The sequence below is a fragment of the Pinus tabuliformis genome, chromosome 1_2, assembly GCF_031772625.1.
Source record: "Pinus tabuliformis cultivar Carrire ecotype Pingquan chromosome 1_2, CPIR1, whole genome shotgun sequence".
Classification (NCBI taxonomy): Eukaryota; Viridiplantae; Streptophyta; class Pinopsida; order Pinales; family Pinaceae; genus Pinus; species Pinus tabuliformis.
In genome coordinates this window covers 642,781,713-642,794,483 of record NC_142298.1, presented here as the reverse complement: position 1 = coordinate 642,794,483, position 12,771 = coordinate 642,781,713, and the positions used below count along the sequence as shown (strand labels likewise).

General features: G+C 39.4%; 1 pseudogene; it reads right to left on the bottom strand.

The window, feature by feature from the left end:
• Positions 1-410: 410 nt before the first annotated feature.
• Positions 411-12,771, bottom strand: part of LOC149207301 (UDP-glucuronic acid decarboxylase 2 pseudogene) — an 88,047-nt pseudogene continuing 75,686 nt past the window's right edge.

Below are 12,771 nucleotides of genomic sequence, written 5' to 3'. Positions count from 1 at the left end.
TTTTAATGACCTTTTCTCTCGACGTGTTTCTAGTTGTGCAAAACATATTATTGACGGTTGATATTTTTATCAAAACGTCATTTATACCCTTTCCCATTAAACTAAGGAAATTTCCAATATATAGTCACAGTCGTAAATGTCAGCGAAGTCTAGCGGGTAGACTTGACCTGTCACGAATTTCGGGAGTTACTTAACTGCATATTCACCCACATAGCCTACATATGAATATCAGATACCTTGTAAATCTGGTTAATCTAGCTTTGCGTGCAAAAAAAAAGGTTAGGACTCAAAACAAGGGACCATGTCTAAACAAGTGAAATAAAATCATTGCAGGGCAACGATATGACATTCAATAGGCGCACAAACGCCATAAATACATGATAATGAGAGGTGTGAGGGAGTGGCTCAATTCATTCATTTAACTCTGTTTTCCATGTCAATCCTGATGCAACCTACATGCAATCACAACCAACTAGAATAAGCTTCGAAATTGCTATGTGGCTGCATTCAGAGCAAAATAGGATTATAAGATTTTTTCCACCAAAACAAAATTCCAACGATGTGAAAGGCCCCTGCATATTGCAACCATGCGTCTCCAAGATTTTGTATGTTTTTAAAAGATTTATTGCCATCAGTTGACATGGACGATATGATCATCTCCCGTGAGGATTTTTAATCCATTGGTGAGTTGGTGTTGTGGATACCATATATGAAGATCATGAAGAAACCATTGTTCATCAAACTCTTTAGGGGATGCGATTAATAACACAGGCCACAATGGCAAGAATCTGGCTTTCCCCAATGGTGGCGCCTACATTTTACTCAAAAACGACCATTATGACACTTCATATGCAGTTAATCAAGATATTCTACGACGACGCGTCTGGTGATGGGGTGAAACCACAGGGTTTCCAATAATTGTTATAGTGTACAATAAAGGCCATAGTTTCAAGATTCACAAGTTTATTTTCAGCTCAAAATGGACTGAATTTCAATTTCATTAAGTTGTTCTGAACACTAACTTTTTGTAATGCTGGAAACAAAAGATTTTAACGTCCTTATCTTTTGTTATTGTTTTGAATGGCTAGTTTCCCTTGGTTTCAAGAAGCAATTCCTTGAAGTGGAAACTAATAGAAGGGAATGAGATTTATCTCCCACAAGCCTTCCCCGGCGGGGCGAAATTTTTTGAAACGATAGAAGCTTACTGTTATGGTTCCTCGATCCTCATGAATCCTTTCAGCATTGCTACTCTAAGATGCACATCTGAGTTTTTGGATATGACAAAAGAGTATTGCAGAGGTTATCTTTGCAAATAAAGTGAGTTTTATTTCAATCAGGTAATACTAAAAAAAACCAAGAATACGAGCTTCAAGTTCTCTGAAACTATAAAAAATTTCATCCCTTGTCTAAAGAAATGCGTATTGTAAACAACTGCATTGAGGCTATTTCTATGAGGATACTAATGGGTCTTTTTGAAACAAGATATCAGCTAAACGAAGGCATTTCTGTGGAAAGTTGTGAGGCCTCGTGGATAAATGATCTGTGGACACTGCTATTTGATTATTTTGGACAGATAATCGCCTTTATTCGAAGGTTGCGAATGAAGAGAAATTCATTGGTCGAGCGCTACTGTTTTACGTAGAGATAAAAATCAAACTTGAATTGAAAAAGAAGGAGTTGCACCTCACAGGTGAGTATTGCACCTGGAGACTGCACTCAAACAAAGAGAACTCTCTCTGTACACTCTACATCCATCAAATGAGAAATTACATCATTAAGTACATTACTAGAGATCAGGAAGTTGCAACCAAACTCCTAAACTCTAGGAACAAATCCTAAATTAAGGAGATATGTTACAATTGGTGTAACCATTTCTCTATTAATACAAAATAATATTAATTATTTTCAACTCCCCCCCTTAATGGAGAAAGGATTATCCTGAACTCCTAACATCCCTCTAAACAATTCAAACTTTACACGCCCAAGAGGCTTAGTAAAAATATCAGCCACGTTATCACAAGTTTTACAATATTCAACACATATCTCTTTTGACAGTAGTTTCTCTCGATGAAGCAGAGCTACAGTGCACTGCTTTTTGCTGCTCCATGCTATGACCCTAGATCCAATGCTGAATGCATAACCTGTGATAGATCTTCGATCATCCAAGTTACCTACCTAATCAGAATCTGAAAAACCTGCTAGAATAACATCAGAAGTGTCAGTGTACAAAATGCCATAATTACTAGTACCACTAAGATACCTCAACACAATTTTTGCTGCGACCTAGTGACTTTCGAGTGGTTTTGACATGAACTGGCTCAACACATTAACAGAATATGCCAAATATGGTCTAGTTGTAGTCAGATATATCAAACTGCCAACTGGCTGTCTGTACATGGTTGCATCCACCTCTTTAGTACCGTCGTCACTACTCAACTTTAAGTTCTGCTGTAATGGTGTTGTTGTTGATCTGCATTGCTCCATTCCGAACCTTTCCAGCAAACTTCTGGCATACTTCCCTTGAGTAAGAAAAGTTTGTCCAGAGTCTTTCCATACCTCCAATCCCAAGCAATAATGAAGGTTTCCGAGGTCTTTCCATCTCATACACTTGTGACATCTGATTTCTTTGATCAGATTGTTAGCATTACCTGTTATGATCATATCATCTACATACAAAGAAATCAAAATAATTTGCCTCTGTTTATTAAACTTGGTATACAGATTTGGATCATTCAAGCTCCTATGAAAGCCATGCTGTACAAAAAATGAGTCAATTTTCTCATAGCACAACCTGGGTGCCTGTTTTAAACCATAAAGTACCTTTTTCAATTTACACACAAGATGTTCCTGCTCCTTTTTCACAAAACCTTCAGGCTATACTAAATAAATTTATTCCTTCAAGTCACCATTCAGAAATGCAGACTTAACGTCTAGCTGGTGTAGATGCCATTTGTGTTTTGTTGCTAAGGAAATTAGCATTCTAATGGTTTTTAATTTGGCTACAGGAGCAAAGGTGTCATCGAAATCTATTCCCTCTTGCTGTGAGTAACCCTTTGCTACCAGTCTAGCTTTAAGTTTTTCTATACTCCCATCTGCATTTATTTTTGGTTTATACAACCATTTGCATGCTATGGGGGTTTTACCTTCAAGCAATTCAACCAAATCCCAAGTATGGTTTCTATTTATTGATTCTATTTCCTCATACATTGCAGCCCTCCATGCATCAGATTTACTTGCTTCCTCATAATTTGCAGGTTTTACAATGTTTAAAAACTTTGACATTAATGCATAGTCTTTCAATTTAGAAGGTAATCGAGTATTCCTACTTGATCTCCTTGGTAGGGGACTTACCTCAAATCTGTCTATTTCAGCCTTTCCTGGGCTTGCATTATTGATTACATTTCCTGTTACTTCTTCTTCTTGTTTCTGCTCTTGCTCTTCATCTTCCTTACTGTTTTCTTCCATTAGCAATGGAATGTCCCAATCACTGTTAGAGTCATCCTTTCCTTCTTCAACTTGTTCTAGTTCTAACATTGTAAATTCCCCAGGATTCCCAAGATTGAAAGGACCAACATGTTCGCCCTCCATAAGTCGCATAAGGCCTTCAACCAGATCAGAAACGAACTGGAAGCTTCGTGTTTGTTCCCCATTTCCATAGACTGTCAAAGGCTCATTATGCCAAGCATGAGCAACAAAATTACTTGCAACCCGACCATCATCACGGCACATTCGCGGACCATATGTATTGAAAATTTGAGCAATCCGAACCTCAACATTTGCCCCAACACGCTTGGCACATCTGGATATGTTCAAGATTCCCACATCATTAGTTTTGACATTCTTCACAGGATTGTGTTTGTAATGCATAGGGGAAGTGGGGCAAGCCTCCAACAATAAGGGTTCCACAACATCATGCCTTATCCGTTCAAACCTCGGATTGCCAAAATGATGCAAAACATTCTCCTTCCTTCCTGTGAAGAAATTGTCGACAACAATAACACTGTCGCCCCTTGCCATGAGCCTGTCATGTAGATGACTGCCAACAAAGCCAGCTCCACGCATCACGACAACTCGCAGGGACTTTCTCTTCAAACCTAGGGGCACTTTAGCCCCCGAATTCACCATCGAACCTGAATGATACTGCGCAAACCGAGAAACAGCCATCTCATAAACAACCCGATGAGGTTTTTCGGGCACAAACCTTCCATTTTCATTAACATTAGAAGCCAAAAAACCAGGCTGAAGGATAAAGAAAGTCGATGCGATGGCGATTCCTATCAAAATAAACAGTAGCTGCTGCTCCCTGAGCAAATAATCTACTGGCCTGATAATAGACCACGTCTTTTCTGGCTTAAGAGAGTACTCATCACTGTTATTCATATTGGACTGATAAAATTTCTGATCCTCTAATGAATAAGTCTGCAATGAGCCACCACTGGGAAAGTCCGATCTGCTACCACCAAACAGATCAGGAACTCCAATGTTCCACCACCGGGCAAATCCGATATGCTACCACCGAACAGATTAGGAACTCCAATGCGCGGCCACCGTGCAAATCCGATCTGCTACCACCAAACAGATCAGGAACTCCAATGCGCCACCACCAGGAAAATCCGATCTATTGCCACCGAACAGATCAGGAACTCCAATGCGCCACCACCAGGCAAATCTGATCTGCTGCCACCGAGTAGATCAGGAACTCCAATGCACCACCACTGGGAAAATCCGATCTGCTGCCACCGAGTAGATCAGGAACTCCAATGCACTACCACTGGGCAACTCCGATCTGCTACCACCGAACAGATCATGAACTCCAATGCGCCACCACCGGGCAAATCCGATCTGCTGCCACCGAACAGATCAGGAACTCGAATGCGCCACCACCGAGAAAAATCGATCTGCAAAAAAATTACAGATTTTCCAAAGAGAAAGAGGCTGGCGCTTCTCGACGGCGAAATACTCGCTCTGAAAAAAAAGCAATGCATCTTGCGAAATTGGCGCGATTAAGACTTGATTTTCCGCGCCAATAGCACTTTCTAGTGCACTGGCACGACTATATCTCTCAAAACCGCGCCAAATGGCACTACTGTTTCTTAATAAATCACGCCAACCCTTCGTTCCGCTCAAAAATGGCGCGACTGTTCGCGACGAAACCGCGCCAACCCTATTTTCCACTCAGAGATGATCAGTCATCTGAGACCTGTCTTCAGGTGTTACTGCAGTCCACCTAATTCTATGAATGCTTCTATACACTCCACTGATGAGCCCCAAATTTGGTAACATTTTGGGCTCATTTGGCCTAACAACCCTTGTTCAATCCTTCATTTTTCATAACTTATGCATTATTTTCTAGTATGTTTATGTCATTTGTACAAATAAGGGTAGTCACTATTCCTAGGTGGCTAACACGTGCTCATTGTAGGATTTTTTGACACATGTTGAAGCAAAACTGAGCAGACATGGGCTAGGAGACAACCAAGCTTGGGTTGAGGATTCACAGGGGGTTTGTCTATGCCATTAAATAACCTCCCTCGGGATCTTCACCCCCAACTCCGAGCTCCAAAGGCCACCAAAACCGAATCTAGAAGGCAGCCAAGCAGATTTCTTGGAAGGAGCTGTTCACTCACAGTTTGGGCAGCCAAGTCCCATAAACTTAGGAGGCCAACCAGGGCCTCGTAGTGTATAAATGATAAGGCTCCAACCTTCGAAAAGGACTTTTGAAAAATTCTTTCACATTCTGCACTACGTGCTGCTAGCTCTGTTTTGTTCTTTTGTAGCCATTATTGGCATAACTCTTGACTTATGATTATTTTTTGATAATGGGAAGCAGTCAGATTTGATATCGGCTCTGAGGTTTTTATAGGAGCCATAGCTCTCAGGGTTGGGCCCAACCTGAGAGCCTAGGACCTCCTTATTTGTATTGTTATCTTTCCTTTCCGCACTGTGATTTTCCTTTTATGCATCTGAACGAAGTTTGTTGAGCTAAGATTTAGTTGTGTTGGTTAAGTAGGATACTGTTGATGAATAGAATTACTTCGGACGTATAGAATAGATTGATAAGACAAAGATTGATAAAAGCTCCATAAAAGGGTTGCCTGCACTCTCAGTTTCACCTCTCCCTTATTGGATCAGGGGCTGGAATTGTGGAGCCAGTGCTGCTCAACAAAAACACTAGTTTGCTTGGCCATGCAATCATTGGTGTAATGTTTTTCATTTGTAGAAATTAGTCATGCATTTAGACCTTTTTAGATGTTCCTTTGATTAAGTGTTGTACATGGTTTTCTTTGGGAATAAAGCTGTTGTTCATTCGTTTCATTGATAGTTTGAATAGATTAGCTAAGATTTCGGTTGTATGCAGGATTTGGTTGATTCAGTTAAGTGCTCACCGTGCAGGGCTTATCCATCTTTCTCTCATCCACCTAAGCTTCGTCCAGGCCAGCTGCTCCATCTCCTAGTCAGCTTCCTCGTCTCACAACTCCTCTTCTGTCCATGTAACCCTACCTTCTTGCTCTTCCATTGCCTTAGTCTTCCTTAAGACAAGTTAGCTCTCCACACCCTCTCATCACTTCATCCATCAGTTGCTGGGTCATCTCAGACCCCTACCCTACCTCCCTATCCATTCATGCACCTTACCTCACTCACCCATCCTCCAAAATCCAATTTTAAAATATCCTGTAGAAATTTCTGAACATCCTGCAGAAACTCCTGAAACATCCTGTAGAACCCTTGCAGACTTCCTGTAGAAGCTCACAAACAAGGTTTTTTGGCAACCAAACTTTGTGAAACTCTCTGGAAGAGTGTTAGGGGCTCCTTAGACCCTCTCTGTACCATCCCAACCTTTTCCAAGCATTTCTCCTCCTTGATCCACCCCTGCACAGTGAAAAGCCAGTTAAAAGCACAAGCATGATAATTCTAATAACTTAGTCAAAAATACAAAAAGATGTTTTCTTCAAATAGAGGTAGTCTAGACACATGTATTTTACCTTCATAGAAGTAATGGCATCTCTTTCAGTAGTTTGCATGCTCTCCTTTGCGTCAGTAGGCCTAGCTGGTAGAATTAGGGTTTGCTAGGGTTTGCATCTCTTTTTTGGCTTTCAGTTCTTTCCACAAGTAGATTAGCTTCCTTTGAGTTAGCTTCCATCCATCAGTTAAAAAGATTCTTCTAAGAGCTCATAGAAGTTGGCTTGAGCCCCTAGCAGACTTGTGCCAGCTGACCAATTGACAGCTGTGGCAACAGCTAGTACTTGTGCATACAGCACCGTTGCTTCCAAGTTTGTTACGAACTACCGGGTTGATAAAATTAAAGAAGGGAGTTCCAGGAGTTGTAGCATTATTGCTACAATACTGGGGCCCACCATCTTTTTGGCGTCGTTGCCGGGGAAGCGTCAGAGTATTGGTGATTGTTGCTTTTCTTCTATTTTTCCACACTCGCCTTCTGCCAAATAGTTCATTTCATTTCCATTCTGTAATTTCATTTCTACAAAAGTAAAATAGATATTTCCTGCTTTCATAGATTAGCAATTTCAATTCTGCAAGCATAGATTAGCAATTTCAATTCTACAAGCGTAGACTAGCAATTTCAATTCTGCAAGCATAGATTAGCATTTCAATTCTGCAAGCGTAGATTAGCATTTCATTCCTGCAATTTCATTTGAGAAAAATAGATTAGTCCTTTCCTACTTTAATTTCAATTCCGCATTTTCATTTTAGCAAGATAGTTAGTTGCAATTCAATCTATTTCAGTTTTGCAGGTACAAGCAGAAAAAGCAAAAAGCAATCAAAAGCCTTTCCATTTCATGCCTCGTAGGAACAGAGATAAAACTGGCAAATTCCTACCCAACACCCCCACCACTTCATTGAGTCACCCTTCTCTCTTCTTTGGTGACAGTGATCCAGAAGAACTTATAGGTGAGCCTCCTGTGACATACGAAGATCCTATACCAGAAGAAGAGTTAGAAACCATCCAACCTGAAGCCATGGCTGAAGATGGAAGAGAAGATGAGAGAATAGAAGGTGCCTTTCCCATCCGAGAGACCAATGGAGACATGAAAATGAAAAACATAAGCCCCTCCGCTTTACCTCACTTCCATGGATTGACTACTGAAGACCCTGATACCTTCCTGTTTGAGTTTGCTGTCCTTTGTCGAACCTATGACTATACAGAAGATGAGCAAAAACTGAAACTCTTTCCCTCTACTCTCAAGGATGCAGCATTACGCTGGTTCATGGGATTACCTGGAAATAGTATCACCACTTGGGCTCAGATGCAGCAAGCTTTCAATACCAAATACTGGGATTACTGTAGGTCCAAGGAAGCCAAGGGAGAGATCTTTTGGATGACCATGGGAAATGAGGAGTCTTTAGAAGATTATGAGGAAAGATTCCAACTTAGCTATAAAAGGGCCAGGTGCACACTTGACCCTGAATCTCTCAAGTTGGTCCTGCTCCGAGGAGTCCCTGAAGACCTCCTAGATACCCTTCACATGCTAGCTGGAGGAGACATCTACCAACTACCTTACGAGGATATAAAGACTGTGTTTAGAAATCACTCTAGGGCGGCTCGGAAAAGAGGTAGGGGAAACCCCCTTTCAGCTAGTACTACTTTCTCCAAGCATGAGTTTGTTAATCAGCTGGAGGACCTCAAAAGTGAGGTGAGACAGACCATTGCCATGCAACTTGATACATTCCAGATCCAGCAAAAGAAAGAGGAAGCTGAGAGGGCTTTGGCCATCTTCTATCCTAGGTGTATAAGGAAGCACCGTAAGAACGAGTGTCCCTTACACTCGGTAGAGGTATGCTTCGTTTGTGAGGAGAACCACCCCACAAACCAATGCCCAACCTTACCTGGGTTTAAGGCCATGTACCAAAAAACTGAGGCACCCACTGAACCTCTCTACCTCCTCAATCAAAGAAGGCCGCATGGACCTAGACCCTACCAGCAGGGTATGCAAGGGACATCCCAAGCTTATTATAGCCCCAACCAATCTGCTCCTATGCCCTCTTGGGGGCCCCCTGCTCATCCTCCCTGGTTTGTGCCTCCTCCATATTCTTACCCACCTCAATACCATACTCAGCCCACTACTCATTCGTTTCACTCACATGTCCAGCCACAACCTCATTAGAATGCACCTCAAATGGGGTGGAGGCCCCAGTACAACACTCCTCCCGCCATTTTGCCTCTACCACCAGCTCAACCACAACCATTACCTCCTGCTCCTCCGAGACAACCCCAAATTCCTGCTCAACCGAACCCGAACCCCAACAACCGACAGGCCCAGTAGGTATATACCGGGGAAACAACCTGCCCTACCTATGTTGTGGAGATCTAGGAGATCGGGTGACGTGCTCAGCTGGGAGAAAGAATAGTTACACAATTGGAACAAGCTACAATCAAAAGAATAGTTACACAATTGGAACAAGCTACAATCACTTATTTCCTGCTTCCATTAAAAACATACTAAGAATAAATTTTTTCTTCCAGGTCCGAAATTAATAGTATGCAACATACTGTTTCTCATTATACAGCTAGTTCACAGCAATCAAATATCAAAACATGCAGCACAAATTCCTACGTTTAATAGAGAAACAATTTAGAAGATTCTTTCTTCAAAGAAGGGATCAAAGGCAGCCTCTGCAGCACGAATCCCTACGTTTCTGTCATCGCAAATATCTGGGATGAATACCTCGCCGAAATCACCTTTGATCCTATGCTTTATCCATTTATATTTTTGAACCTTATTCAGACTGTACCGTCATCATCTCGCCTTTCGCATGATCGACCTCCATTTAAAAAAATTCAAAATTTCACCTCCATTTAAAAAAAAATCAAATTTCTTTTCACTTTACTTTCTTTATTTTGTTTTCGTGGTTAGATCTTTCACTGTCAAGATTCTTTTACTTGAAGATTTTAGAACAAGATGTTTTGTTTTTTTTTTTTCTTTAGCGTTTTCTTGTCTTAGTGGAAGCTCCAATATTTGAAGTTCAAAATCTTAAAATCTATATTAAAGCTAATGCCATTGACATATAGTTTTATAATTTCTACAATGCTCAAAAATGTCTTTTTGCATGGGTTTATCAAATTCACAGAAAGTGAGATTCCCTGGAAGAGTTGTGTAAGATTCTATAATATTCCTCAACTGCGCAATTTTTTGCGGGTAATGAATATAAATTCCAGTCTGTCTTCTCTGATCGAGCTTCATAACGGAGGTGTGAAGCTCTAACTATTTCTGGCAATCAGCACAGACAAAGAATAAAGTATATATAGATTTTCCTTTTGCAGCGCTTGTCATCCACAATTGTACCACACGCTTTATTTTTCTATTTTCAACGTATATCTCAAAGTTCCTTTTATGGACTTGGCTACGAAAGCATCCGAATGGTCATATATATATATATATATATATATATATATATATATATATATATATATAGATATATATATATATATATATATATATATATATATATATATATATATATATATATATATATATATATATATACATATATATACATGAATTTTTATACTTATTTTGTTTCTCTACTTTTGACATACATCTCAATGTTATTTTTATCCACAATAGTCCATTCAAACCAGTCGCTTCTATTTCCTTTATATACAGAGTTATACGGGGAAATTATATATATATATATATATATATATATATATATATATATATATATAGATATAGATATATATATATATATTTGTGAATGTTTTAACACAATTGGCATTGTAGAGTTTCCATTAATGTTAATAAATGTATGAGTTTCATGCTTCTATGATGTTTACAGTTTTATGGTTATGAAGCTGAGCTACAAATGGAGTTAAAGAAACACTTACATGTGGTGACTCTCATGATTGGTTGAGGAAGGTTTACAGAGAATAGGGAGGTGTTATTGAGACTTTTCAAGGATTGGATAAGTTTGGTAGGATTGGATAAGTTCGGTAGGTGTTGGAGAAGGTGTGTTAGAGGTTTGGAGAAGATTCACTAGGGTTTGATTGAGTTTTGGGCTGAAAAATAGGGTAACTCACAATAGAGAAACCTTTGTTATAACTCACTTTTCCAATGGACAACTTGTGTTACTCCTAGATTGCATTTCCTCGATTCTATGCACACTCTAGTGAATTCCAAGGGCATTTACTATGGTTTTTGCCCATGTCATTTGGTAGATAAATTCGACTTGAGTTAATCTTCATTCTTGAAGGTGATCAAGTCAAATATGATGAGGAGTATTATTGAGTATTGATTTCATCTTCCATTACTGATAGAGAGTGTGCAATACAGGGGTTGGATTGAGAGAGAATGTTAGCTATAGTATTACAGAGATAATGCGCATATCAGAGCTCAAATTTGAAGCATATTTTAGAGGATGATGGAGTTATTGTATTTCTATGTGCTTAACATGTTTGTGATGTAGATTATATTGCTCCGAATATTATGTTGTTGATATGGATAGGAGGATATTGTTGTAGTTGCTTTAGTAGAGACTTTGGATCAGAGTTCAGATTACTAATATGTTTGTGTTGCACTGGTTCCATTGGAGATTTTATTATTGTAGTGTCTTTGGATATGTATTATTTGTCTGCTAGAGTATGGCAGTGATGGCTGAGTGTGAAGTTTAGATTATTATTGTATGTTTCTGTGGTGTTTGAGTTCCATAGGAGATTGACTGTGTTGAGGTGATGTATTGATTGTGGCTGAGATTGTGTTCCATAGTTTTATATGCAAATTGGTTGTTGTATTATAGCTTTCATTCGATTGTATGAGCATAGTGGTTAATGTGAGTCTAGTATGAAAATTTATGAAATGAACCTCAGAAGTGTTTGAATGAAGAAATTGTGGATGCAGTATGAAATGTTGTGAAACATGGTCAATGAAAGAGCTTGAAGGTTAGGGTCTTGAGTGAACAAGTGGTGTCTTGCATATTAAGGGTGTAGCAACATCCTTCACGTAGTATCCTAAGAACTTGGGAGTGGTGGCTTCCATTCAGTGGTGGTTGGGTAACACTTATTGGGAGTGGTGGGTTCCGATAAGTGGTTTCTTGCAAAGTTGAGGGAGTCATGGCTTACTGCTGGTGGTGGCCTGCAAAGTCCATACAGGTTGTTTCCTAGAGTGAGTAACATCTCACATGTTTGACAAGTTCTAGCTTGCGCACTAGTGGTTCCCGATGACTATGTAAAAGAAGAATTTTATAATAATAGAAGAGCAAAGGAAAACATTGGATGATGGTTTTCTCCCTTTGGGTTCCCACCTTACATCTGGTGCCCCTTATGTGTGATATTTTTTATGGTTGTTATTATGGTTACTTGCTTTGATGTTCTCATGGTTATGTGCTTAGATCTTTTGTTTATGGTTCATACTTATGCATAGATCTTGTTATCTGTTATGCTGCTAATGAATGCATGAATCAAGGTTTCTGATAAAAAATACAAAAAAATGGTAAAATAGTTTATAAGTCACAATAATGATTCATGACCTTCCCCGCCACACTCTGCCCCCTCCCTCTCTCAATATTCTTCAAGGTTTCCAGCAATACTTAGGTATGGTTTTCAAGAATTTTTATTTTATATATATATATGAATGGTTTGGACTTAATAGTTTGTGAATATTTCTATTAGCATACACATTCTAACTTATGAAATTAAAAGTTTCCAAACACTTTTTCTATTCCAAAACTTATGTGGTGTTTGAGATCTCCACTCTCAACATTACATAATTTAAACTGTTATTGATAAATTAAATAGCACATAACCGTTTTTAATGACTA